The sequence below is a fragment of the Arachis ipaensis genome, chromosome B1 (genome assembly GCF_059453495.1).
Source record: "Arachis ipaensis isolate K30076 ecotype BB chromosome B1, ASM5945349v1, whole genome shotgun sequence".
In the NCBI taxonomy this organism is placed as follows: Eukaryota; Viridiplantae; Streptophyta; class Magnoliopsida; order Fabales; family Fabaceae; genus Arachis; species Arachis ipaensis.
Genome location: NC_142436.1, coordinates 40,463,257 through 40,488,544, shown reverse-complemented (window position 1 = coordinate 40,488,544; position 25,288 = coordinate 40,463,257). Strand labels below are relative to the sequence as shown.

The 25,288-nt window shown below is 40.0% G+C and overlaps 1 non-coding gene across 1 annotated transcript; it reads left to right on the top strand.

Annotated features, from left to right (window-relative positions):
• Positions 1–20,837: 20,837 nt before the first annotated feature.
• On the top strand, positions 20,838–20,941 carry LOC148576307 (small nucleolar RNA R71). Its single transcript, XR_015903882.1, has one exon. It is a non-coding gene; the product is annotated as a small nucleolar RNA R71 (small nucleolar RNA).
• Positions 20,942–25,288: the final 4,347 nt, after the last annotated feature.

The window sequence follows — 25,288 nt, the reverse complement described above, 5'->3', positions numbered from 1 at the left end:
TGGAAACAAGCAGTTTATAAAAATTTGGGCAGCATCCCGACAGTAAATTGGACGTTCCCAAATAGTAAACGGCAGTAAAAACAGTCACACAAATTTAGGATATCAAACAGGCAAAACAATCAAAGAATTCACATGACTCATAGGCGAGCAAAGCAGCAGTTACATAGTACATAGGAACCAAGAAATTTACTCATGGTGACAACCGTGAGTTCAAACAGCAACACAATCATCAGCACCAAGCAAGCAACATTCAACAATTAAACACAAACGGAGCACTTATCAGGCCTAGAATCCTCTAACCACAACCTAACTACCTAACCGCAATTATTTCTATCTAGCCTAACATGCAGAATTAATCAACTAGCTAATGTAAAAACTAACTAATCAAAATAAATGAAGACAGTAAAGAAGCAGAGCAATGGTTCAGGCTATGGAACCTGGAATGAAGTGTAGAACAGTATGGAAGTTGGAATTTAGGGGGGTAGAGAGAGGGACAGCGCCGCCCAGCAGTGATGGCGGTGGCAGACTCACGGCGGCGTAGAGACAAAGTGGAAAGCTGGTGCGGCGAAGGCAGAAAAGTAGAATGTGAGAAGAGGGAAGAGGGAGTGATAATGAGGGTGGCAGAAGGGATCGCTGGCAGTTGCCAGCGGCTGCGGCGGTAGTGGGGTGAGAGAGAGAGAGAGAAGGTGGTGAGAGAAGTGAGTGGGAAGAGAGGAGGGACGTAAAGAAGGAGGAGAGGAGGGGGTTTGGGTGGTTCGGCGGCGGTTAATGTTGCTGGTACAGTGGGTACAATGGTGGTGGAGTTTGTGGGAAATGGGGGGGGGGGGAAGGAGGACGAAGAGGAAGAGACGTTGGGGGGGGGGTTGAGGGTTGCAGGAAAGCACTGGCTCATCGCGTCCCTGGGGTATTGGGGAATTCAAATCCACGCGGGCATGCACAGCATGCGTCCACGCAGATGGAGGAATAGAGAGGGGGCACAGAAGCGCCAGATGTGCTTTCGCGTAGATGGGGGATGGAGGCATAGGCGCGGACGCGTACATTGCGCGTCCACGCGAGGTGAGTTGGGCTAAAGGCTTAATGCTGGCCCAGGTGCAGTACAACTCTCGGGTTGTTGCCCTGGAAACTGTTTTAGTGGATCGGCGCGCACGCGGCATGTGCGCGGGCGCGCATATTTGCAAAATATGGATATCGACGCGTATGCGCGCAGTGCGCGCATGCGTACAAGCGGTTATGCCATTAGCCCAGTGTTGGCGCGAGAGTGGCCCAACTCTTTGGAAAATGTATGGGCCTGTATCCGCGTATGGGCGCACATGCGCACAGCGTGCGTACGCGTCCTTGATCCTCCTTTTTTTTTTTTTTCAGAGAGAGCAAAAACAGCTCAAAATCCTCCTAACACTACCTACAGCTCAAAATTAACTCAAAATATGAAAAGACAAAAAAAAACTTTTTGTTTTTTTTTTTTTTGAGAATCTTCAAATATAAGTAAGGAATACTTGCCCCACAAGCAACCTACAACCAATTTATTGAAACAAGTAGATGGAAAGAAAACTACCTACAATGGTAACTCAATTCACTTATTAATAAAAAATGCGAGAGGGTGGAAAGAGTTTACCATGGTGGGGTGTTTCCCACCTAACACTTTTAGTTTAAGTCCTTAAGTTGGACATTTGGGAAGCTCCTTGTCATGGTGGCTTATGCTTATACTCATCCTTGAATCTCCAAGGATCTTTGCCCGTCAAATAATTGATAGAAGTTCTGGTGTACGAAAATCATAATTCACACTTTTCACATCTTCGCACAACTAACCAGCAAGTGCACTGGTCGTTCAAGTAATAAACCTTACGTGAGTAAGGGTCGATCCCACAGAGACTGTCGGCTTGAAGCAAGCTATGGTCATCTTGTAAATCTCAGTCAGGCGGATTCAAATGGTTATGGGGTTTTGATAATTAAAAGACAAATAAAACATAAAATAAAATAAAGTTACTTATGTAATTCATTGGTGGGAATTTCAGATAAGCGTCTGGAGATGCTTTTGTTGCTTCTGAACCTCTACTTTCCTGCTACCTTCTTCCAATCATGCGAGCTCCCTTCCATGGCAAGCTGTAAGATCCTCTCAGTGAAAATGGTCCTCTACGGTTTCTGCACGGCTAATCAACTGTCGGATTTCTCGTCTCAGATGAAAAATACTAGGTACAACTACCGCATGGCTAATCATCTGTCGGTTCCCACTAGCGTCGAAATAGAATCCATTGATGCTTTTGAACACTGTCACTGCACCCAACATTCACAGGTTTGAAGCTCGTCACAGTCATCCCTTCCCGGATCCTACTCGGAATACCACAGACAAGGTTTAGACTTTCTGGATCCCAAGAATGGCTGCCAATAATTCTAGCCTATACCACGAAGATACTAATCTCACAGACTCAGTCCGTGTATTAGATATCCAAGAGAATATACTCCAGCTGTCGTCCAATGACTACGTTGAACATCATGTAGACCGCTTTGTGGTTGTCAGGCACGCGGATCTTGGCTAAGCGAGTAACGAAGATTGGGTGATTGTCACGGGTCACCCCTTCATTCTGACTTAACTAAATTAAGTACAAGAGTATATCTTGGAGAAGAAGTAGGCGTGAATTGAAAGAAAAACAATAGTACTTGCATTAATTCATGAAGAACAGTAGAGCTCCACAACTTAATCTATGGGGTGTAGAAACTCCACCGTTTAAAATACATAAGTGAAAAAGGTCTAGGCATGGCCGTGAGGCCAGCCTCCAAACGTGTACAATAGCATAAGATGGTAAAGTCCTTTAATACAATAGTAAAAAGTGCTATTTATACTAAACTAGTAACCTAGGTTTACAGAAATTGAGTAACTAAGTGCAGATAGTACAGAAATCCTATTTCGGGGCCCACTTGGTGTGTGCTTGGGCTGAGCATTGAAGCTTTCATGTGCATAGGCTGTTCCTGGAGTTAAACGGCAGCTTTGTTGCTAGTTTGGGCGTTTAACTCCAATTCTGGTGCCAGTTTGGGCGTTTCACGCCAAGATGTTTTAGGCTGGCTTTGGACGCCAGTTCGGGCCATCAAATCTTGAGCAAAGTATGAAGTATTATATATTTCTAGAAAGCCCAGGTGTCTACTTTCCAACGCAATTGAGAGCGCGCCAATTGGGCTTTTGTAGCTCCAGAAAATCCACTTCGAGTGCAGAAGAGTCAGAATCCAACAGCATCTACAGTCCTTTTTCAGCCTCTGAATCAGATTTTTGCTCAGGTCCCTCAATTTCAGCCAGAAAATACCTGAAATTACAGAAAAGCACACAAACTCATAGTAAAGTCCATAAATGTAATTTTTTCATAAAAACTAATAAAAATATAATAAAAAGTAACTAAAACATACTAAAAACTATGTAAAAATAATGCCAAAAAGGGTATAAATTATCCGCTCATCACAACACCAAACTTAAATTATTGCTTGTCCCCAAGAAACTAAAAATAAAATAGGATAAAAAGAAGAGAAAATACAATTAATTTCAAAAATATCAATGAAGATTAGTTTTAATTAGATGAGCGGGACTTGTAGCCTTTTTGCTTCTGAACAGCTTTGGCATCTCATTTTATCCTTTGAAGTTCAGAATGATTGGCATCCATAGGAACTTAGAATTCAGATAGTGTTATTGATTCTCCTAGTTCAGTGTGTTGATTCTTGAACACAGCTACTTTATGAGTCTTGGCCGTGACCCTAAGCATTTTGTTTTCCAGTATTACCACCGGATACATAAATGCCACAGACCCATAACTGGGTGAACCTTTTTAGATTGTGACTTAGTTTTGCTAGAGTCCCCAGTTAGAGGTACCCAGAGCTCTTAAGCACACTCTTTTTGCTTTGGACCACGACTTTAACCGCTCAGTCTCAAGCTTTTCACTTGACACCTTCACGCCACAAGCACATGGTTAGGGACAGCTTGGTTTAGCCGGTTAGGCCAGGATTTTATTCCTTTGGGCCCTCCTATCCATTAATGCTCAAAGCCTTGGATCCTTTTTACCCTTGTATTTTAGTTTAAAGGGCTATTGGCTTTTTCTGCTTGCTTTTTCTTTTTCTTTCTCTTTTTTTTCTTTATTTTTATTTTTTTCGCCCCTTTTTTTTCATATTTTTTTCGCAAGTTTTTGCTTTTCACTGCTTTTTCTTGCTTCAAGAATCAATTTTATGATTTTTCAGATTATCAATAACATTTCTCCTTTTTCATTATTCTTTCAAGAGCCAACAATTTTAACATTTATAAACAACAATATAAAAAATATGCACTGTTCAAGCATTCATTTAGAAAACAAAAAGTATTGCCACCACATCAAAATAATTAAGCTAATTTCAAGATAGAATTCGAAATTCATGTACTTCTTTTTCTTTTTCAAAAAACATTTTTCATTTAAGAAATGTGATGGATTCATAGGACATTCATAGCTTTAAGACCTAGACACTAGACACTAATGATCATGTAATAACGACACAAACATAGACAAAACATAAAGCATAATTTTCAAAAAACAGAAAAAATAAGAACAAGGAAATTAAAGAACGGGTCCACCTTAGTGATGGCGGCTAGTTCTTCCTCTTGAAGATCTTATGGAGTGCTTGAGCTCCTCTATGTCTCTTCCTTGCCTTTGTTGCTCCTCCCTCATGGCTCTTTGGTCCTTTCTGATTTCATTGAGGATAATGGAGTGCTCTTGGTATTCCATCCTTAGTTGCCCCATGTTGGAATTCAATTCTCCTAAGGAGGTGTTGATTTGCTCCTAATAGTTTTGTGGAGGAAAGTGCATCCCTTGAGGTATCTCAGGGATTTCTTGATGAGGAATTTCCTCATGCTCTTGTTGAGGTCCATGAGTGGGCTCTCTTGTTTGCTCCATCCTCTTTTTAGTGATGGGCTTTTGAGATGAATCTCTCCATCTCCCATGACTTGGAGTTGGAAGCAACTGCCTTCCCTTTCCTCTTCCTAGAAGTTTTTTTGGCCTTAGGTGCCATTAGTGGTTATGGAAAAATAGAAAAGCAGAGCTTTTTCCACACCAAACTTAAAAGGTTTGTTCGTCCTCGAGCAAAAGAAGAAAGAAAGGAGTAGAAAAAGAAGAAATGGAGGAGATGGAGGGTAGTGTTAGTTTCGGCCAAGGGGGGAAAGAATTGTTTGTGATGTTTGAAAATGAAAGGAGTGAGGAGGGGTATTTATAGGGTAGGAGAAAGGGGGAATTCGGTCATGAAAGGGTGGGTTTGGGAGGGGAATGGTTTGAATTTGAATGGTGAGGTAGGTGGGGTTTATGATGGATGGATGTGAGTGATGAAGAGGATATGGGAAAGAGGGTAGGATTTGATAGGTGAAGGGTATTTGAGGAAGAGTTAATGATGGGATTGGTTAAGGGTATTTGGGGAAGAGTGTTATGGAAAGCTGTGAAGAGGAAAGAAGAAGAGGTGGGGTAGGTGAAGATTCTGTGGGGTCCACAGATCCTGAGGTGTCAAGGAATTCTGCTCCCTACACTAATCTGGCGTTCAAACACCCTCTGTGTGCCAATTCTGGCATTAAACGCTAGCTCTGCTACCTTTTCTGGCGTTAAACGCCAGTCTGGTGCCCCTTTCTGGCGTTTAACGCCAGCCAGACGCCAGACACCCCTTTCTGGCGTTAAACGCCCAGAGTGCTGTCCATTCTAGCGTTTAACACCCAGAATGCTGCCAGGCTGGGCGTTAAACGCCCATTCTGCTATCCTTACTGGCATTTACACGCTAGTAAGTCTGTCCTCCAGAGTGTGCTATTTTTGATGCTATTTTTCATTTTGCTTTAATTCTGCAGTTGTTTTTATGATTTCACATGATCATCAACCTAAGGAAAACATAAAATAACAATGGAAAATAAATAAATATAATTAAATAACATTGGGTTGCCTCCCAACAAGCGCTTCTTTAATGTCAATAGCTTGATAGTGAGCTCTTAGAAAGCTTCACAGAGACTCAGAGCTTAATGGTGGCATCCCAACACCAAACTTAGAAGTTGAGTGTGGGGGTTCTGTTTGACTCTGTATTGAGAGAAGCTTTTCATGCTTCCTCTCCATGGTTACAGAAGAAGATCCTTGAGCCTTAAACAGAAGGTAGTCCTCATTCAATTGAAGAATTAACTCTCCTCTGTCCTCATCAATCACAGCTCTTGCTGTGGCTAGGAAGGGTCTTCCAAGGATAATGGATTCATCCTCATCCTTCCCAATGTATAGGATTATGAAATTAGCAGGGATGTAAAAGCCTTCAACCTTCACTAAGACATCCTCTACAAGTCCATAAGCCTGTTTCCTTGAATTGTCTGCCATCTCTAATGAGATTCTTGCAGTTTATACCTCAAAGATCCCTAATTTCTCTATTACATAGAATGGCATGAGGTTTATACTTGAACCAAGGTCACACAGAGCCTTCTTAAAGGTCATGGTGCCTATGATGCAAGGTATTAAGAACTTTTCGGGATCCGGTTTCTTCTGAGGTAATTTCTGTTGAACCAAGGTATTTAGTTCATTGATGAGCAATGGAGGTTCATCCTCCCTAGTCTCATTACCAAATAACTTGGTATTCAGCTTCATGATTGCTCCTAGGTATTGAGCAACTTGCTCTTCAATAATATCTTCATCCTCTTCAGAGGAAGAATACTCATCAGAGCTCATGAATGGCAACAGTAAGTTCAGTGGAATCTCTATGGTCTCTATATGAGCCTCAGATTCCTTTGGTTCCTCAATAGGGAACTCCTTAGTGGCCAGTGGACGTCCATTGAGGTCTTCCTCAGTGGAAATCACTGCCTTTCCCTCCTCTACAGGTTCGGCCATGTTGGACATGTTGATGGCCTCGCACTCTCTTTTTGGATTCTCTTATGTATTGCTTGGGAGAGTACTAGGAGGGATTTCAGTAACTCTTTTACTTAGCTAACCCACTTGTGCCTCCAAATTTCTAATGGAGGACCTTGTTTCAGTCATGAAACTGTGAGTGGTCTTACTTAGATCAGAGATTATGGTTGTTAAGTGAGAGAGGCTCTACTTAGAATTCTCTATCTGTTGCTCAGTAGATGATGCAAAAAACTTGGTGTACGGAAATCGTGATTCACACTTTTCACATCTCCGCACAACTAACCAGCAAGTGCACTGGGTCATCCAAGTAATAAACCTTACGTGAGTAAGGGTCGATCCCACAGAGATTGTCGGCTTGAAGCAAGCTATGTTCATCTTGTAAATCTCAGTCAGGCGGATTCAAATGGTTATGGGGTTTTGATAATTAAAAGTCCAATAAAACCTAAAATAAAATAAAGTTACTTATGTAATTCATTGGTGGGAATTTCAGATAAGCGTCTGGAGATGCTTTGTTGCTTCTGAACCTCTGCTTTCCTGCTGCCTTCTTCCAATCATGCGTGCTCCCTTCCATGGCAAGCTGTAAGGTCCTCTCAGTGAAAATGGTCCTCTACGGTTTCTGCACGGCTAATCAACTATCGGATTTCTCGTCTCGGATGAAAAATACCAGGTACAGCTACCGCATGGCTAATCATCTGTCGGTTCTCGCTAGCGTCGGAATAGAATTCATTGATCCTTTTGTACACTGTCACTGTGCCCAACATTCGCAGGTTTGAAGCTCGTCACAGTCATCCCTTCCCAGATCCTACTCGGAATACCACAGACAAGGTTTAGACTTTTCGGATCCCAGGAATGGCTGCCAATAATTCTAACCTATACAAAGAAGATACTAATCTCATGGACTCGGTCCATGTATTAGATATCTAAGAGAATATACTCCGGCTGTCGTCCAATGACTACCTTGAACATCATGTAGACTGCTTTGTGGTTGTCAGGTGCGCAGATCTTGGCTATGCGAGTAACGAAGGTTGGGTGATTGTCATGGGTCACTCCTTCATTCTGACTTAACTGAATTAAGTACGAGAGTATATCTTGGAGAAGAAGTAGGCGTGAATTAAAAGAAAAACAATAGTACTTGCATTAATTCATGAAGAACAGTAGAGCTCCACATCTTAATCTATGGGGTGTAGAAACTCCATCGTTGAAAATACATAAGTGAAAAAGGTCTAGGCATGGCCGTGAGGCCAGCTTCCAAAGGTGTACAATAGCATAAGATGGTAAAGTCCTTTAATACAATAGTAAAAAGTGCTATTTATACTAAACTAGTAACCTAGGTTTACAGAAATTGAGTAACTAAGTGCAGATAGTGCAGAAATCGACTTCTGGGGCCTACTTGGTGTGTGCTTGGGCTGAGCATTGAAGCTTTCACGTGCATAGGCTGTTTCTGGAGTTAAACGCCAGCTTTAGTGCCAGTTTGGGCATTTAACTCCAATTTTGGTGCCACTTTGGGCGTTTTACGCCAAGATGTTTTAGGCTGGATTTGGATGCCAGTTTGGGCCATCAAATCTCAGAAAAAGTATAGACTATTATGTATTTCTAGAAAGCCCAGGTTGTCTACTTTCTAACGCAATTTAGAACGCGCCAATTGGGCTTCTGTAGCTCTATAAAATCCACTTTGAGTGCAGGAGAGTTAGAATCCAACAGCATTTGCAGTCCTTTTTCAGCCTCTTTATCAGATTTTTGCTCAGGTCCCTCAATTTCAGCCAGAAATTACCTAAAATTATAGAAAAGCTCACAAACTCATAGTAAAGTCCAAAAATGTAATTTTTGCATAAAAACTAATAAAAATATAATAAAAAGTAACTAAAACATACTAAAAACTATGTAAAAACAATGCCAAAAAGGGTATAAATTATCCGCTCATCAAGTTCCAACCATCTTCACCAAGTTTGGATGGAGTTCCACCCAAGATACGAGTTCCCATAGTTGGTCTTCATGCTTTGAATCGGGGTCCCATATCTTATTTTCACACCCGTCTTCTAGTTGATCTTCATAGACCCATGTGAAGTAGCATTCATCCAATCATGATCCCTATGCTTTGAAGCTTTGACCTCAATGAGCCTAATTCCCAACTTCCAACCACTACACAACTCTTTTTTACCCTTAGTCCCACAGAGAGCTCTAAGTTGTCCATCTGTTTCAATCAAGCCATATTCAAGTGAGAAAGTGAAGCTTAAGGGTAAGAGTTTTACCCACTTGAATGTTATGTTGGACGGCGGCTTAGGGAGGGAAACCTCCCCACACTTAGACAATGTAAGGTCGACTTCCTTATGCTCTTCTTTGGGTATTTCCACCTCTTGACAACTTCTTTCATCTTCTTCATGCTTGTTGACTTCTTTCAATTCCTCCTCCTCATCAATCAAGTCGAACTTGGGAGGTTGTGTGAAGTCTACTTCCATATCAGCTTCGCATTCGATGGGAGAGTCTTCAATGAGATCACCAACATCAATTGGTGTTGAGTTGCCTTGAATAGCTTCAATTTCATGCCCCATGGAAGAAGATTCAATTATTGATAAGAAATCATTGATGATTGAGTCCATCTCTCGATCAACCTTCTCATATTCTTCGATCTTTATATATTCCGGAGGTTGTTGAGACTTCCATGGTGGTTCCGCATCTCCTAGATCTTCAACCACTTCTTCCTTTTCTTCAATGACCCTAGGCGTCTTCAATTGCTCCAATACAAAGCTTGACTCTTCCTTCTTCTCCATCGGATTTTCCAACCTTTCTTTCATGCTTTGCTCATCTTTTGATTTCTCACATATGGCCATGGAGACAGCTTGAGTATTCAAACATTGGTAGGCTAAAGTATGCACTACCTTAGTCAAATTAGTCACAAACTCGAGAGTGTTCCTTTGCATATCCGCTTGGCCTTGAAGTAGCAAGGTAAGAGAGTCATCTATTGGGGCTTGGGGTGGATAGGAAGGTTCATTATTTTAGAAAAACGGTTCATAGTGGGAGAGCGGTTCTTCTTGGTAAGGATGTGGAGATGGTATGTATTGAGGTGGTTCTTGGTGGTAATCTTGACAGGGTTCTAGTGGTTCCAAAGGTTCTTGCTCTTAATAGTCACAATAATATAATATAGGTGATTGGTCATACAATGGATGTGGGTCACAAGAAGGTGCTTGGTAAACTTGGGCTTGTGAGCATGGTTGATAGTCATGTTGAGGATAAGGTTCATAAGCATATGGTGGTGGTACTTGATTATCACAAAAAGAGTCACCATAGCCATCAAATAGACATGTATTAGGATGGTGGTTATACCTATAAGTATCTGGAGGTTGTTGCCAATACGAGTGATCAATTCCTTGAGGCTCCTCCCATCTTGAAGTGTTCCATCCTTGGTACATGTTGTCATTAAAGTCCACATTTTCTACAACATGGTGAGAACCAAACTCATAGCCAAAATGAGAATTCATAGTGGAAAAACAAAATAAAACTAACAAAACTAGAAAACAAGCAAAAGACAAACCTATTCACAATATTCACATATATACAATAACCAATAACATAACACCATTACAAATCCCTGGCAACGGTGCCATTTTAATGATTGGATTTTTTGACGGTTTAGAATTCACAAATGAATTCTCGTTGCAAGTATAGTTTCTAAACCAAACAATAGTCCTTTCATACAAAAGATTGATTGTCACTAAAACAAAACCCTAAATTTATAAACTCAAGTATTGGAACCTCGGGTCGTTCTCCCTAGGAATTGCGATGAAGTGTCTTGTTATTGGTTATGAAGTATGTTTGGGGTTTTTGAGATTTTAGACAAGAAATATAAATGGCCAAGAAAATAAACTAACAACTAACGAAGCTCTTGGCAAGATATGAAAACTAGAAGTCCTATCCTAGTTATCCTCCTCAATTGTGACCACAAATTATCTATTGCTACCACTTAGTTAACCTCTAACCATGGAGAAAAGTCAAGTGGATGAATTAACTTGATTCCACAAGTCCTAGCCAACTCCCAAGGGAAAGACTAGCTTTAGTGGTATCCAAATCAATTAGCACCTTCTAATTATCGATCAACAAAGGGATTAGATAACTCAAGCATCACTAATTACTCTACCTAGGCCAAGAGGAATAAAATCTATGCTAAAATCCAACCAAGCATTTTATCAAACACTTGGAAGGCACAAAAGGAAAACATAGTAAATTGACAACAAAAATGAAATCTAACAACAATTATTGCAAGGAATTAATAACAACAATCAAAAGAAACACAATTATCATGAATTACCTCAAATTGAATTGAAAGAAAATAGAATGAACAAAAGTAGATCTACATCAAAGCATAGAAACAACATAAAGAAAATTACATCAAAAGAGTAGAAGAATGATGAATATAACAACAAAGAATTAAAGAGTAGAAGTAGAAGAAAGCATGAATTAAAACCTAGATCTAAGATTATTGACATAAACCTAATCCTAATCCTAATCCTAATCCTAATCCTAGAGAGAAGTAAGAGCTTCTCTCTCTAAAAACTAACTCAAACTAAGCCTAAAGTGTGTGTATGGATGTCATCATCCTTCCCCTTCATTCCTTGGTCTATTTAGCCTTTTCCCGCCAAAAACTCAGCTCCAAATGAGGTCAGAAACCCTCCAAAATCTCCAAGCATGAGTTCTTCCTTAAAAATCACGTGTGACCTTTGGCGCGTACGCGTACAGTTCGCGTACGCGTCCCTGGAGCATTTCGCAATCCGTGCATAGGCGCATAGTGCGCGTGCGCGCACATGGGCTTTTTTCAAATCCTTGGATTTTCATGATTTCTATTGTATGCTTTCCTTCCATTACTTTGATCCTTTCCTAGCCCTTTTCAATATGAAATCAGTAGCAAACACATCAAGGCATCTAGTGGAATCAAAGGAAGATAAAAAAATCATCAAATTAAAGGTCTAAAAAGCATGTTTTCACATCTAAGCACAAATAAGGAGACAATCACAAAATCATGCTATTTCATTGAATAAATGTGAGGAAAGGTTATCAAAATGCTCTAAATTCAACACAAGATAAACCCTAAAAAAGGGGTTTATCACACATCAATGATAGCATTGGCAGTGGCTAGGAAAGGTCTTCCAAGGATGACAGAGTCATCTTCATCCTCTCCTATATCCAAGACTATGAAGTTTGCAGGGATATAGTGGTTTTTAACTTTCACCAAGACATCCTCTAGTAAGCCATATGGCTTCTTCATTGTCTTGTCTGCCATCTCTAATGAGATGTTTGCAACTTGTACCTCAAGGATGCCTAGCTTCTTCATTACAGAGAGTGGCATGAGGTTTATACTTGACCCTAGGTCACACAGAGCCTTTTCAAAGGTCATGGTGCCTATGGTGCAAGGACTCAAAAAGCGTCCAGGATCTGGAAGCTTCTGAGGTAGCCTTTGCTGAACCAAAGCATGGGGTTTTTTGGTAAGCAGTGGAGGTTCTTCCTCCAATGGCCTTGTACCAAATAACTTGGCATTCAGCTTCATAAGAGCTCCTAGATATTGAGCAACTTGCTTTTCCCTAGTGTCTTCATTCTCATCCGAGGATGAGTAGTCATCAGAACTCATACACTGCAGAAGTGCATTCAAAGGAACCTCAATGGTCTTTATGGCTTCCTTTGGTTCTGGGATAGAGGGTTCTTGAGTGGGACTTAAGCACTCAAAGGGTGTGCTTTGACTGGCATTCAACGCCAGCTCTGATAGCTCTTTGGGCATTGAACGCCCTTGCTGTCCACCCTTACTGGCGTTAAACGCCAGTCCCTCTAGCATTTTGGGCGTTGAACGCCCAGCAGGGATATCCTTACTGGTGTTCAACGCCAGCTTCCTTGGGTGTGTGGGCGTTGAATGCCCAGTGAGGGGTTCCTTACTAGCGTTCAGCGCTAGAAAGCCTTCCGGGTTAGGCATTGAATGCCCAGTGAGGGGTCTTCACTAGCGTTCAGTGCCAGAAAGCCTGGGTGTGTTGGCGTTGAACGCTTGGTGAGGGGTTCCTCATTGGCGTTCAGCGCCAGAATGGCTGCATGGTTGGGCGTTGAACACCTAGTGAGGGGTTCTTCACTGGCGTTCTATGCCAGAAAGCCTGCCTGGTTGGGCGTTGAACACCCAGTGAAGGGTTCCTCACTGGCATTCAGCGTCCGAAAGCCTGGATATGTGGGAGTTGAACGCCCAGCTAGTGCTCCCTGGCTGACGTTCAATGCCAGCTCTACTGCTAGGATGGGCGTTGAACGCCTAGTGAGGAGTTCCTCACTGGCGTTCAGCGCCAGGCTTGCTGCCAGTTTGGGCGTTGAACGCCCAGTGATATGTCCTTCACTGGCATTCAACGCCACCCCATTCTCCTCTAATTCGGCCTTCACCTCCATTGTTATGGCCTTGCACTCTTCTTTAGGATTTACCTCAGTATTACTTGGAAGAGTTTCAGGAGGAGTCTCAGGGATCCTCTTGCTCAGTTGACCAACTTGCACCTCCAAGTTTCTAATGGAGGACCTTATTTCATTAATGAAACTATGAGTGGTCTTAGAAAGGCTGGAAACAAGAGTAACTAAGTCAGAAAGGCTCTACTTAGAGCTTTCCATATTCCCTTGAGAAGATGGGAATGATGGTCTGTTATTGAACCTATTCTGGTTCCTTCCACCTTGATTGTTGTTGAAACCTTGCTGAGGTTTCTGTTGATCTTTCCATGAAGGGTTGTAGGTGTTTCCAAAGGATTCTCCCATTTAATTCTCCTCCTCCATGGCAAGTTGTTCTGGATCATAAGCTTCTATGTCAGAAGAAGCTTCCTGAGCACTGCCAGCTGCAGTTTGCATTCTAGTAAGATGCTGGGAGATCATGTTGCTCTATTGGGTCAAGATCCTGTTCTGAGCCAATATGGCATTCAGAGTATCAACTTCATGAACTCCTTTCTTCTGAGAGATCCCATGGTTTACAGGATTCCTTTCAGAAGTGTACATGAACTAGTTATTTACAACCATTTCAATGAGTTTCCTTACTTCTGCAGGTGTTTTCTTTAAATGGAGTGATCCACCTGCAAAGCTGTCCAATGAGATTTTGGACATCTCAGACAGACCATCATAGAACACGCCTATGATAGACCACTCTGAGACCATCTCAGGAGGACATCTCCTGATTAATTGCTTGTATCTTTCCCAAGCTTCATAGAGGGATTCACCTTCTCTTTGTCTGAAGGTTTGAACTTCCACTCTAATTTTGCTCATACTTTGAGGGGGAAAGAATTTAGCCAGAAAAGCATTACCCAGATTTTCCCAAGAGTCAAGACTCTCTCTATGTTGGGAATTGGTGCATGAAATTGTGATCCCTGGGCGAAATTGTCACTCGAACAATCCCCGGCAATGGCTCCAAAAAATTGGTGCTCTAATCTTAATTCATAATTTGTCACAACTTCGATACAACTAACCAGCAAGTGCACTGGGTCGTCCAAGTAATAAAACCTTACGTGAGTAAGGGTCGATCCAACGGAGATTGTTGGTATGAAGCAAGCTATGGTCATCTTGTAAATCTCAATCAGGCGGATATCAAATAGTTATGGAGTTTTTGAAAATTAATAATAAATAAATAGAAAATAAAGATAGAAATACTTATGTAATTCATTGGTGAGAATTTCAGATAAGCGTATAGAGATGCTTTCGTTCCTCTGAATCTCTGCTTTCCCTCTGTCTTCATCCAATCAGTCCTACTCCTTTTTATGGCAAACTTTATGTAAGGGCATCACCGTTGTCAATGGCTACATCCTATCCTCTTGTGAAAAAGGTCCAAATGCTCTGTCACAGCACGGCTAATCATCTGAGGTTCTCGATCATACTGGAATAGGATTCACCCTCCTTTTGCGTCTGTCACTACGCCCAGCACTCGCGAGTTTGAAGTTCGTCACAGTCATTCAATCCCTGAATCCTACTCGGATTACCACAGACAAGGTTTAGACTTTCCGGACTCTCATGAATGCCGCCATCAATCTAGCTTATACCACGAAGATTCTGATTAAGAGATCCAAGAGATATTCATTCAATCTAAGGTGGAACGGAAGTGGTTGTCAGGCACGCATTCGTAAGGGAATGATGATGATTGTCACGTTTATCACATTCATATTAAAGTGAGAATGAATATCTTAGAAGCGGAATAAGTTGAGTTGAATAAAGAAACAGTAGTACTTTGCATTAATTCATAAGGAACAGCAGAGCTCCACACCTTAATCTATGGAGTGTAAAAACTCTACCGTTGAAAAATACATAAGTGAAAGGTTCAGGCATGGCCAAATGGCCAGCCCCCAAATGTGATCAATATGATCCAAAGATGAACTAAAATCATAAGATGTCTAAAAGACTAGTAAAAAGTTCTATTTATACTAAACTAGTTACTAGGGTTTACAGAAATAAGTAATTGATGCATAAATCTACTTTCGAGGCCCACTTGGTGTGTGCTTGGGCTGAGCTTGAAGTTTACACGTGCAGAGGCTTCTTCTGGAGTTGAACGCCAAGTTGTAACGTGTTTTTGGCGTTCAACTCTGGTTCGTGACGTGTTTCTGGCGTTTAACTCTAGATTGCAGCGTAGAACTGGCGTTCAACGCCCTTTTGCGTCATATAAACTCGGCCAAAGTATGGACTATTATATATTGCTGGAAAGCCCTAGATGTCTACTTTTCAACGCAATTAAAAGCGCGCCATTTTGAGTTCTGTAGCTCCAAAAAATCCACTTTGAGTGTAGGGAGGTCAGAATCCAACAGCATCAGCAGTCCTTCTTCAACCTCTGAATCTGATTTTTGCTCAAGTCCCTCAATTTCAGCCAGAAAATACCTGAAATCACAGAAAAACACACAAACTCATAGTAAAGTCCAGAAATGTGAATTTAACATAAAAACTGATAAAAACATCCCTAAAAGTAACTAGATCCTACTAAAAATATACTAAAAATAATGCCAAAAAGCGTATAAATTATCCACTCATCACAACACCAAACTTAAATTGTTGCTTGACCCCAAGCAACTGAAAATCAAATAGGATAAAAAGAAGAGAATATACTATAAATTGCAAACTATCAATGAAATATAGCTCCAATCAGATGAGCGGGACTTGTAGCTTTTTGCGTCTTGAATAGTTTTGGCATCTCACTTTATCCATTGAGGTTCAGAATGATTGGTATCTATAGGAACTCAGAGTTCAGATAGTGTTATTGATTCTCCTAGTTCAGTATGTTGATTCTTGACACAACTACTTTATGATTCTTGGCCGTGGCCCTAAGCACTTTGTTTTCCAGTATTACCACCGGATACATAAATGCCACAGACACATAATTGGGTGAACCTTTTCAGATTGTGACTCAGCTTTGCTAAAGCCCCCAATTAGAGGTGTCCAGGGTTCTTAAGCACACTCTTCTTTTGCTTTGGACCTTGACTTTAACCGCTCAGTCTCAAGTTTTCACTTGACACCTTCACGCCACAAGCACATGGTTAGGGACAGCTTGGTTTAGCCACTTTGGCTAGGATTTTATTCCTTTAGGCCCTCCTATCCACTGATGCTCAAAGCCTTGGGATCTTTTTTATTACCCTTGCCTTTTGGTTTTAAGGGTTATTGGCTTTTTGCTCTTGCCTCTTGGTTTTAAGAGCTTTGGCTTTTTCTGCTTGCTTTTTTTTCTTTTTCTTTGTCTATTTTTTTTCGCTATTTTTTTTTCTGCAAGCTTTGTATTCACTGCTTTTTCTTGCTTCAAGAATCATTTTTATGATTTTTCAGATTATCAAATAACATGTCTCCTTGTCATCATTCTTTCAAGAGCCAACATATTTAACATTCATAAACAACAACTTCAAAAGACATATGCACTGTTCAAGCATTCATTCAGAAAACAAAAAGTATTGTCACCACATCAATATAATTAAACTAAGTTCAAGGATAAATTCTAAACTCATGTACTTCTTGTTCTTTTGAATTAAAACATTTTTCATTTAAGAGAGGTGATGGATTCATAGGACATTCATAACTTTAAGACATAGTTACTAAATACTAATGATCATGTAATAAGACACAAACATAGATAAGCACTTAACATAAAGAAAACAAAAAATAGAGAAAGTAAGAACAAGGAATGAGTCCACCTTAGTGATGGTGGCGTTTCCTTCTTGAGGAACCAATGATGTCCTTGAGCTCTTCTATGTCTCTTCCTTGTCTTTGTTGCTCCTCCCTCATTGATCTTTGATCTTCTCTAATTTCATGAAGGATAATGGAGTGCTCTTGATGTTCCACCTTTAATTGTCCCATGTTGGAACTTAATTCTCCTAGGGAGGTGTTGATTTGCTCCCAAAAATTCTGTGGAGGAAAGTGCATCCCTTGAGGTATCTCAGGGATTTCTTGATGGTGAGCTTCCTCATGCGTTTCTTGAGCTCCATGAGTGGGCTCTCTTGTTTGCTCCATCTTTTTCTTAGTGATGGGCTTCTCTTCCTCAATGGGAATGTCTCCTTCTATGTAAGCTCCAACTGAGTAACATAGATGGCAAATAAGATGAGGAAAAGCTAGCCTTCCAAGGGGGAGGGCTTTTCGGCTATTTTGTAGAGTTCAAGGGAGATGACTTCATGAACTTCTACTTCCTCACCAATCATGATGCTATGAATCATGATGGCCCGATCCACAGTAACTTCAGATCGGTTGCTAGTGGGGATGATGGAGCATTGGATGAACTCCAACCATCCTCTAGCCACAGGCTTAAGGTCCAGTCTTCTAAGTTGAACCGGTTTGCCTTTTGAGTTAATCTTCTATTGAGCTCCTTCCACACATATGTCCATGAGGACTTGGTCCAACCTTTAATCAAAGTTGACCCTTCTAGTGTAGGGGCGTGCATCTCCTTGCATCATAGGCAAGTTAAACGCCAACCTCACATTTTTCGGACTAAAATCTAAGTATTTCCCCCGAACCATGGTGAGATAATTCTTTGGGTTCGGGTTCTTACTTTGATCATGGTTCTTAGTGATCCATGCATTGGCATAGAACTCTTGAACCATTAGGATGCCGACTTGTTAGATGGGGTTTGTTAGAACTTCCCAACCTCTTCTTTGGATTTCATGTCGGATCTCCGGATACTCATTTCTCTTGAGCTTGAAAGGGACCTCGGGGATCACCTTCTTCTTGGCCACAACATCATAGAAATGGTCTTGATGAGCTTTGGAGATGAATCTTTCCATCTCCCATTACTTGGAGGTGGAAGCTTTTGTCTTCCCTTTCCCTTTTCTAGAGGATTCTCCGGTCTTAGGTGCCATCAATGGTAATGGAAAAACAAAAAGCTTATGCTTTTACCACACCAAACTTAGAATATTGCTCGCCCTCGAGCAAGAGAAGAAAGAATAGATGAAGAAGAAGAAGAAAATATGGAGGAGAGGAGGGAGAGGTGTATTCGGACAAGAAGGGGAAGAGAGGGTTATATTGTTTGAAAATGAGGAAGAATGGAGGGCTTTATATAGGGAGGGGATGGGGGTTAGTTTCGGCCATATAGGGTGGGTTTGGGTGGAAAATTGATTTTGAATTTTGAAGGTAGGTGGAGTTTATGAGGTAGGTTTATGGGGAAGAGTGGATGGATGTGAGTGGTGAAGTGGGGATAGGGAAGAGAGATTGAGGTGGTTGGTGAAGAGTTTTGGGGAAGAGTGTTTATTGGGAAGAGAGGATGAACATTGAGAAGAGGGAAGAGAGTGAGTGGTGGTAGGTGGGGATCCTGTGGGGTCCACAGATGCTGAGTTGATCCTGTGGGGTCCACAGATCCTGAGGTGTTAAGGATTTGCATCCCTGCACCAATTAGGCATGTAAAATGCCTTTGCATGCAATTCTGGTGTTTAAACACCGAATTGATGCTTGTTCTGGGCATTCAGCGCCCAGATGCAGCATATTTCTGGCGTTGAACGCCAGCCAGATGCTTGTTTCTGGCGTTCAGCGCCAGCTCTTCCTCAGTGTGCATTTCTGGCATCTGAACGCCAAGATGCTGCTTGTTTTTGGCGTTGAACGCAAGCCAGATGCTCCTTACTGGCGTTTAAATGCCAGTAAGATTCTCCTCCAGGGTGTGATTTTTCTTCTGCTGTTTTTGATTCTGTTTTTAATTTTTTGATTTATTTTGTGACTCTACATGATCATGAACCTAATAAAACAAGAAATAACAATAAAAATAAATTAAAATTAGATAAATAAAAATTGGGTTGCCTCCCAACAAGCGCTTCTTTAATGTCAATAGCTTGACAGTGGGCTCTCATGGAGCCTCACAGATGTTCAGAGCATTGTTGAGACTTCCCAACACCAAACTTAGAGTTTGGATATGGGAGTTCAACACCAAACTTAGAGTTTGGTTGTGGCCTCCCAACACCAAACTTAGAGTTTGACTGTGGGGGCTTTGATTAACTCTGCAGTGGGAGAAGCTTACTGTGCCTATTTTCCATGTTTACAGAAGGATAAACTTAAGTTGTAAACACAAGGGAGTCTTCATTTAATTGAAGGACTAGTTCACCTCTGTCGACATCAATCACAGCTCTTGCTGTGGCTAGGAAAGGTCTTTCAAGGATGATGGATTCATCCTCATCCTTCCCAATATCTAGGATTATGAAATCAGCAGGGATGTAAAGGCCTTCAACCTTTACTAACATGTCCTCTACTTGTCCATAAGCCTGTTTTCTGGAATTGTCTGCCATCTCTAATGAGATTTTAGCAGCTTGTACCTCAAAGATTCCCAATTTCTCCATTACAGAGAGTGGCATGAGGTTTATTCCTGATCCCAGGTCACATAAAGCCTTCTCAAAGGTCATGGTGCCTATGGTACAAGGTATTAGGAACTTTCCAGGATCCTGTTTCTTCTGAGGCAATCTCAGTTGATCCAATGCATTTAGTTCATTGGTGAACAGGGGAGGTTCATCTTCCCAAGTCTCATTACCAAATAAATTGGCATTTAGCTTCATGATTGCACCAAGGAACTTGGCAACTTGTTCTTCAGTGACATCCTCATTCTCTTTAGAAGAAGAATACTCATCAGAACTCATGAATGGCATAAGGAGGTTCAATGGAATCTCTATGGTCTCTAGATGAGTCTCAGATTCCTTTGGTTCCTCAAAGGGATACTCCTTATTGATCATTGGACGTCCCAGGAGGTCTTCCTCCTTGGGATTCACGTCCTCCCCTTCCTCTCTAGGTTCGGCCGTGTTGAATATGTCAATGGCCTTGCACTCTCCTTTTGGATTTTCTTCTGTATTGCTTGGGAGAGTACTAAGAGGGGTTTCAGTGATTCTTTTACTCAGCTGGCCCACTTGTGCTTCCAAATTTCTAATGGAGGACCTTGTTTCATTCATAAAACTCACAGTGGCCTTAGATAGATCAGAGACTAAGTTTGCTAAATTAGAGGTATTTTGTTCAGAGTTCTCTGTCTGTTGCTGAGTGGATGATGGAAAAGGCTTGCTATTGCTAAACCTGTTTCTTCCACCATTATTAAAGCCATGTTGAGGCTTTTGTTGATCCTTCCATGAGAGATTTGGGTGATTTCTCCATGAGGGATTATAGGTGTTTCCATATGGTTCACCCATGTAATTCACCTCTGCTATTGCAGGTTTCTCAGGATCATAAGCTTCTTCTTCAGAAGATGCCTCTTAAGTACTATTGGATGCAGCTTGCATTCCATTCAGACTCTGAGAAATCATATTGACTTGCTGAGTCAATATTTTATTCTGGGCCAATATGGCATTTAGAGTATCAATTTCAAGAACTCCCTTCTTCTGAGGCGTCCCATTACTCACAGGATTCCTCTCAGAAGTGTACATGAACTGGTTATTAGCAACCATATCAATGAGTTCTTGAGCTTCTGCAGGCATTTTCTTTAGGTGAATAGATCCACCTGCAGAAGTATCCAATGACATCTTAGCTAATTCAGACAGACCATCATAGAATATATCCAGGATGGTCCATTCTAAAAGTATGTCAAAAGGACACTTTTTGGTCAGTTGCTTGTATCTCTCCCAAGCTTCATAGAGGGATTCAGCTTCTTTCTGTCTAAAGGTTTGAACATCCACTCTAAGCTTACTCAGCTTTTGAGGAGGAAAGAACTTGGCTAAGAAAGCCGTGACCAGCTTATCCCAAGAGTTCAGGCTATCTTTAGGTTGAGAATTCAACCATATTCTAGCTCTGTCTCTTACCCCAAACGGGAAAAGCATGAGCCTGTAGACTTCAAGATCCACTCCATTAGTCTTAACAGTATCACAGATCTGCAAGAATTCAGTTAAGAACTGAAAAGGATCTTCAGATGGAAGTCCATGAAACTTGCAGTTTTGTTGCATCAGAGAAACTAATTGAGATTTCAGCTCAAAATTGTTTGCTCCAATGGTAGGGATGGAGATGCTTCTTCCATGTAAATTGGAATTAGGTGCAGTAAAGTCACCAAGCATCCTCCTTGCATTATTATTATTTTCGGCTGCCATCTCCTCTTCCTGTTCGAAAATTTCTGTAAGGTTATCTCTAGATTGTTGTATTTTAGCTTCTCTTAGTTTCCTCTTCAGAGTCCTTTCAGGTTCAGGGTCTGCTTCAACAAGAATGTTCTTGTCCTTGCTCCTGCTCATATGAAAAAGAGGGAACAGAAAAATAATAATAATAGGGATCCTTTTTACCCAGGTATAGAGGTTCCCCTCTGTGAGTAGAAGAAGAAAAGAATGTAATGTAAAGAAGGGAGAAGAGAAAATTTGAACACAGATGGCAGAGAGGTTCAAATTTGGGTGAGATGAAGTGTTAGTAGATGAATAAATAAATAGAAGGAGATGAGAGAGAAGGAGGATTTTTCGAAAATAAAATTTTGAAAAGGGGTTAGTGATTTTTGAAAATTAGGAATGAAATCAAATTAAAATTAAAAATTGAAACAATTAGTTAATTAAAAAGAATTTTTGAAAAAGAGGGAAGAGTAGTTAGGTGGTTTTGAAAAAGATAAGAAACAAACAAAAAGTCAATTAGTTAGTTGAAAAAGATTTGAAAATCAATTTTGAAAAGATAAGAAGATAAGAAGTTAGAAAAGATATTTTAAAATCAAAATTTTTTTTTTGAAAAAAGATATGTTTTAAAAAGATATGATTAAAAAGATATGAAAAAAAAGATAAGATAAAAAGATATTTTTGAAAAGATATGATTGAAATTAGTTTTGAAAAAGATTTGATTTTTAAATTCACAATTAATGACTTGATTCACAAGAAATCACAAGATATGATTCTAGAACTTAAAGTTTCAATCTTTCTTAACAAGTAAGTAACAAACTTGAAATTTTGGAATCAAAACATTAATTGATGATGTGATTTTCGAAAATATGATATAAAAATAAGAAAAAGATTTTTGATAAATATTTTTAAAATTTTCGAAAAATAAGAAAAATGAAAAAGATTTGATTTTTGAAAAAGATTTTGAAAAAGATAAGATTTTTAAATTGAAAATTTGATTTGACTCATAAGAAACAACTAAATTTTTAAAATTTTTTGAAAAAGTCAACTCAAATTTTCGAATTTTATGAGAGAAAAAAGGAAAGATATTTTTTTTATTTTTGAATTTTTAATGATGAAAGAGAAAAACAAAAAAAATGACTCACAACATGAAAATTATGAATCAAAACACATGATGCATGCAAGAATGCTATGAATGTCAAGATGAATACCAAGAACACTTTGAAGATCATGATGAACATCAAGAACTTATTTTTGAAAATTTTATATGCAAAGAAAACATGCAAGACACCAAACTTAGAAATCTTTCATGTTCAGACACTATGAATGCAAAAATGCACATGAAAAACAAGAAAAGACACAAAACAAGAAAATATCAAGATCAAACAAGAAGATTTACCAAGAACAACTTGAAGATCATGAAGAACACTATGAATGCATGAATTTTCGAAAAATGCAAAATGAATATGCAATTGACACCAAACTTACAATTTGACTCAAGACTCAAACAAGAAACATGAAATATTTTTTATTTTTATGATTTTCTAATTTTTTTGGTATTTTTTGAAAATTAATTTGAAAAAGAAAAATAAGGATTCCAAGATTTTTTATATGAATTCCAGGAATCTTGCATTCTTAGTCTAAAGCTTCAGTCCAGGAATTAGACATGGCTCACTAGCCAACCAAGCTTTCAATGAAAGCTCTGGTCCAAAATACTAGACATGGCCAATGGCCAGCCAAGCTTTAAGTGACAAATCAAGCATACAACAGCTGATGGATTAGCAACAACTAGCTTGCTCTTGATAATGTTGGGTTGGAAGCCCCAGTCCAAAAGAATTTAGACATGGCTTGCAGCCAGCTAGGCTTCACATGCTTCGTGAAACTCTAGAATTCATTCTTAAAAATTATGAAGAAAAAATATATAAATTTTTTTTGAATATATATATATATATATATATATATTGAAAATTAATTGGGAAAAACGAAAAAGAAGAAAATATTTTTGAAAAATTTTTTTTTAAAACTTTTTGAAAATAAAATTACCTAATCTGAGCAACAAGATGAACCGTCAGTTGTCCAAACTCAAAACAATCCCCGGCAACGGCGCCAAAAACTTGGTGCATGAAATTGTGATCCCTGGGTGAAATTGTCACTCGAACAATCCCCGGCAATGGCTCTAAAAAATTGGTGCTCTAATCTTAATTCATAATTTGTCACAACTTCGATACAACTAACCAGCAAGTGCATTGGGTCGTCCAAGTAATAAAACCTTACGTGAGTAAGGGTCGATCCCACGGAGATTGTTGGTATGAAGCAAGCTATGGTAATCTTGTAAATCTCAGTCAGGTAGATATCAAATAGTTATGGAGTTTTCGAAAATTAATAATAAATAAATAGAAAATAAAGATAGAAATACTTATGTAATTCATTGGTGAGAATTTCAGATAAGCGTATAGAGATGCTTTCGTTCCTCTGAATCTCTGTTTTTCCTCTGTCTTCATCCAATCAGTCCTACTCCTTTCCATGGCAAACTTTATGTAAGGGCATCACCGTTGTCAATGGCTACATCCCATCCTCTTGTGAAAAAGCTGCAAATGCTCTGTCACAGCACGGCTAATCATCTGAGGTTCTCGATCATACTGGAATAGGATTCACCCTCCTTTTGCATCTGTCACTACGCCCAGCACTCGCGAGTTTGAAGTTCGTCATAGTCATTCAATCCCTGAATCCTACTCGAAATACCACAGACAAGGTTTAGATTTTCCGGACTCTCATGAATGCCACCATCAATCTAGCTTATACCACGAAGATTCTGATTAAGAGATCCAAGAGATATTCATTCAATCTAAGGTGAAACGGAAGTGGTTGTCAGGCACGCGTTCGTAAGGGAATGATGATGATTGTCACGTTCATCACATTCATATTGAAGTACGAATGAATATCTTAGAAGCGGAATAAGTTGAATTGAATAAAGAAACAGTAGTACTTTGCATTATTTCATAAGGAACAGCAGAGCTCCACACCTTAATCTATGGAGTGTAGAAACTCTACCGTTGAAAAATACATAAGTGAAAGGCTCAGGCATGGCCGAATGGCCAGCCCCCAAACGTGATCAATATGATCCAAAGATGAACTAAAATCATAATACGTCTAAAAGACTAGTAAAAAGTTCCATTTATACTAAACTAGTTACTAGGGTTTACAGAAATAAGTAATTGATGCATAAATCCACTTCCGGGGTCCTACTTAGTGTGTGCTTGGGCTGAGCTTGAAGTTTACACGTGCAGAGGCTTCTTCTGGAGTTGAACGCCAAGTTGTAACGTGTTTTTGGCGTTCAACTCTGGTTCGTGACATGTTTCTGGCGTTTAACTCCAGACTACAGCGTAGAACTGGCGTTCAACGCTCTTTTGCGTTATCTAAACTCGGCCAAAGTATAGACTATTATATATTGCTGGAAAGCCCTGGATGTCTACTTTCCAACGCAATTGGAAGCGCGCCATTTTGAGTTCTGTAGCTCCAGAAAATCCACTTTGAGTGTAGGGAGGTCAGAATCCAACAGCATCAGCAGTCCTTCTTCAACCTCTGAATCTGATTTTTGCTCAAGTCCCTCAATTTCAGCCAGAAAATACCTAAAATCACAGAAAAACACACAAACTCATAGTAAAGTCCAGAAATGTGAATTTAACATAAAAACTAATAAAAACATCCCTAAAAGTAACTAGATCCTACTAAAAACATACTAAAAACAATGCCCAAAAGCGTATAAATTATCTGCTCATCAGGAATCCAACCATATATTAGCTCTGTCTCTTACAGCAAAGGGAAAGACCATAAGTTTGTAGACTTCAGGATCTACTCCATTAGTCTTTTGCAGTATCACAGATCTGTAAGAATTTAGCTAAGAACTTATGTGGATCTTCCAATGGAAGTCCATGGAATTTGTAGTTCTGC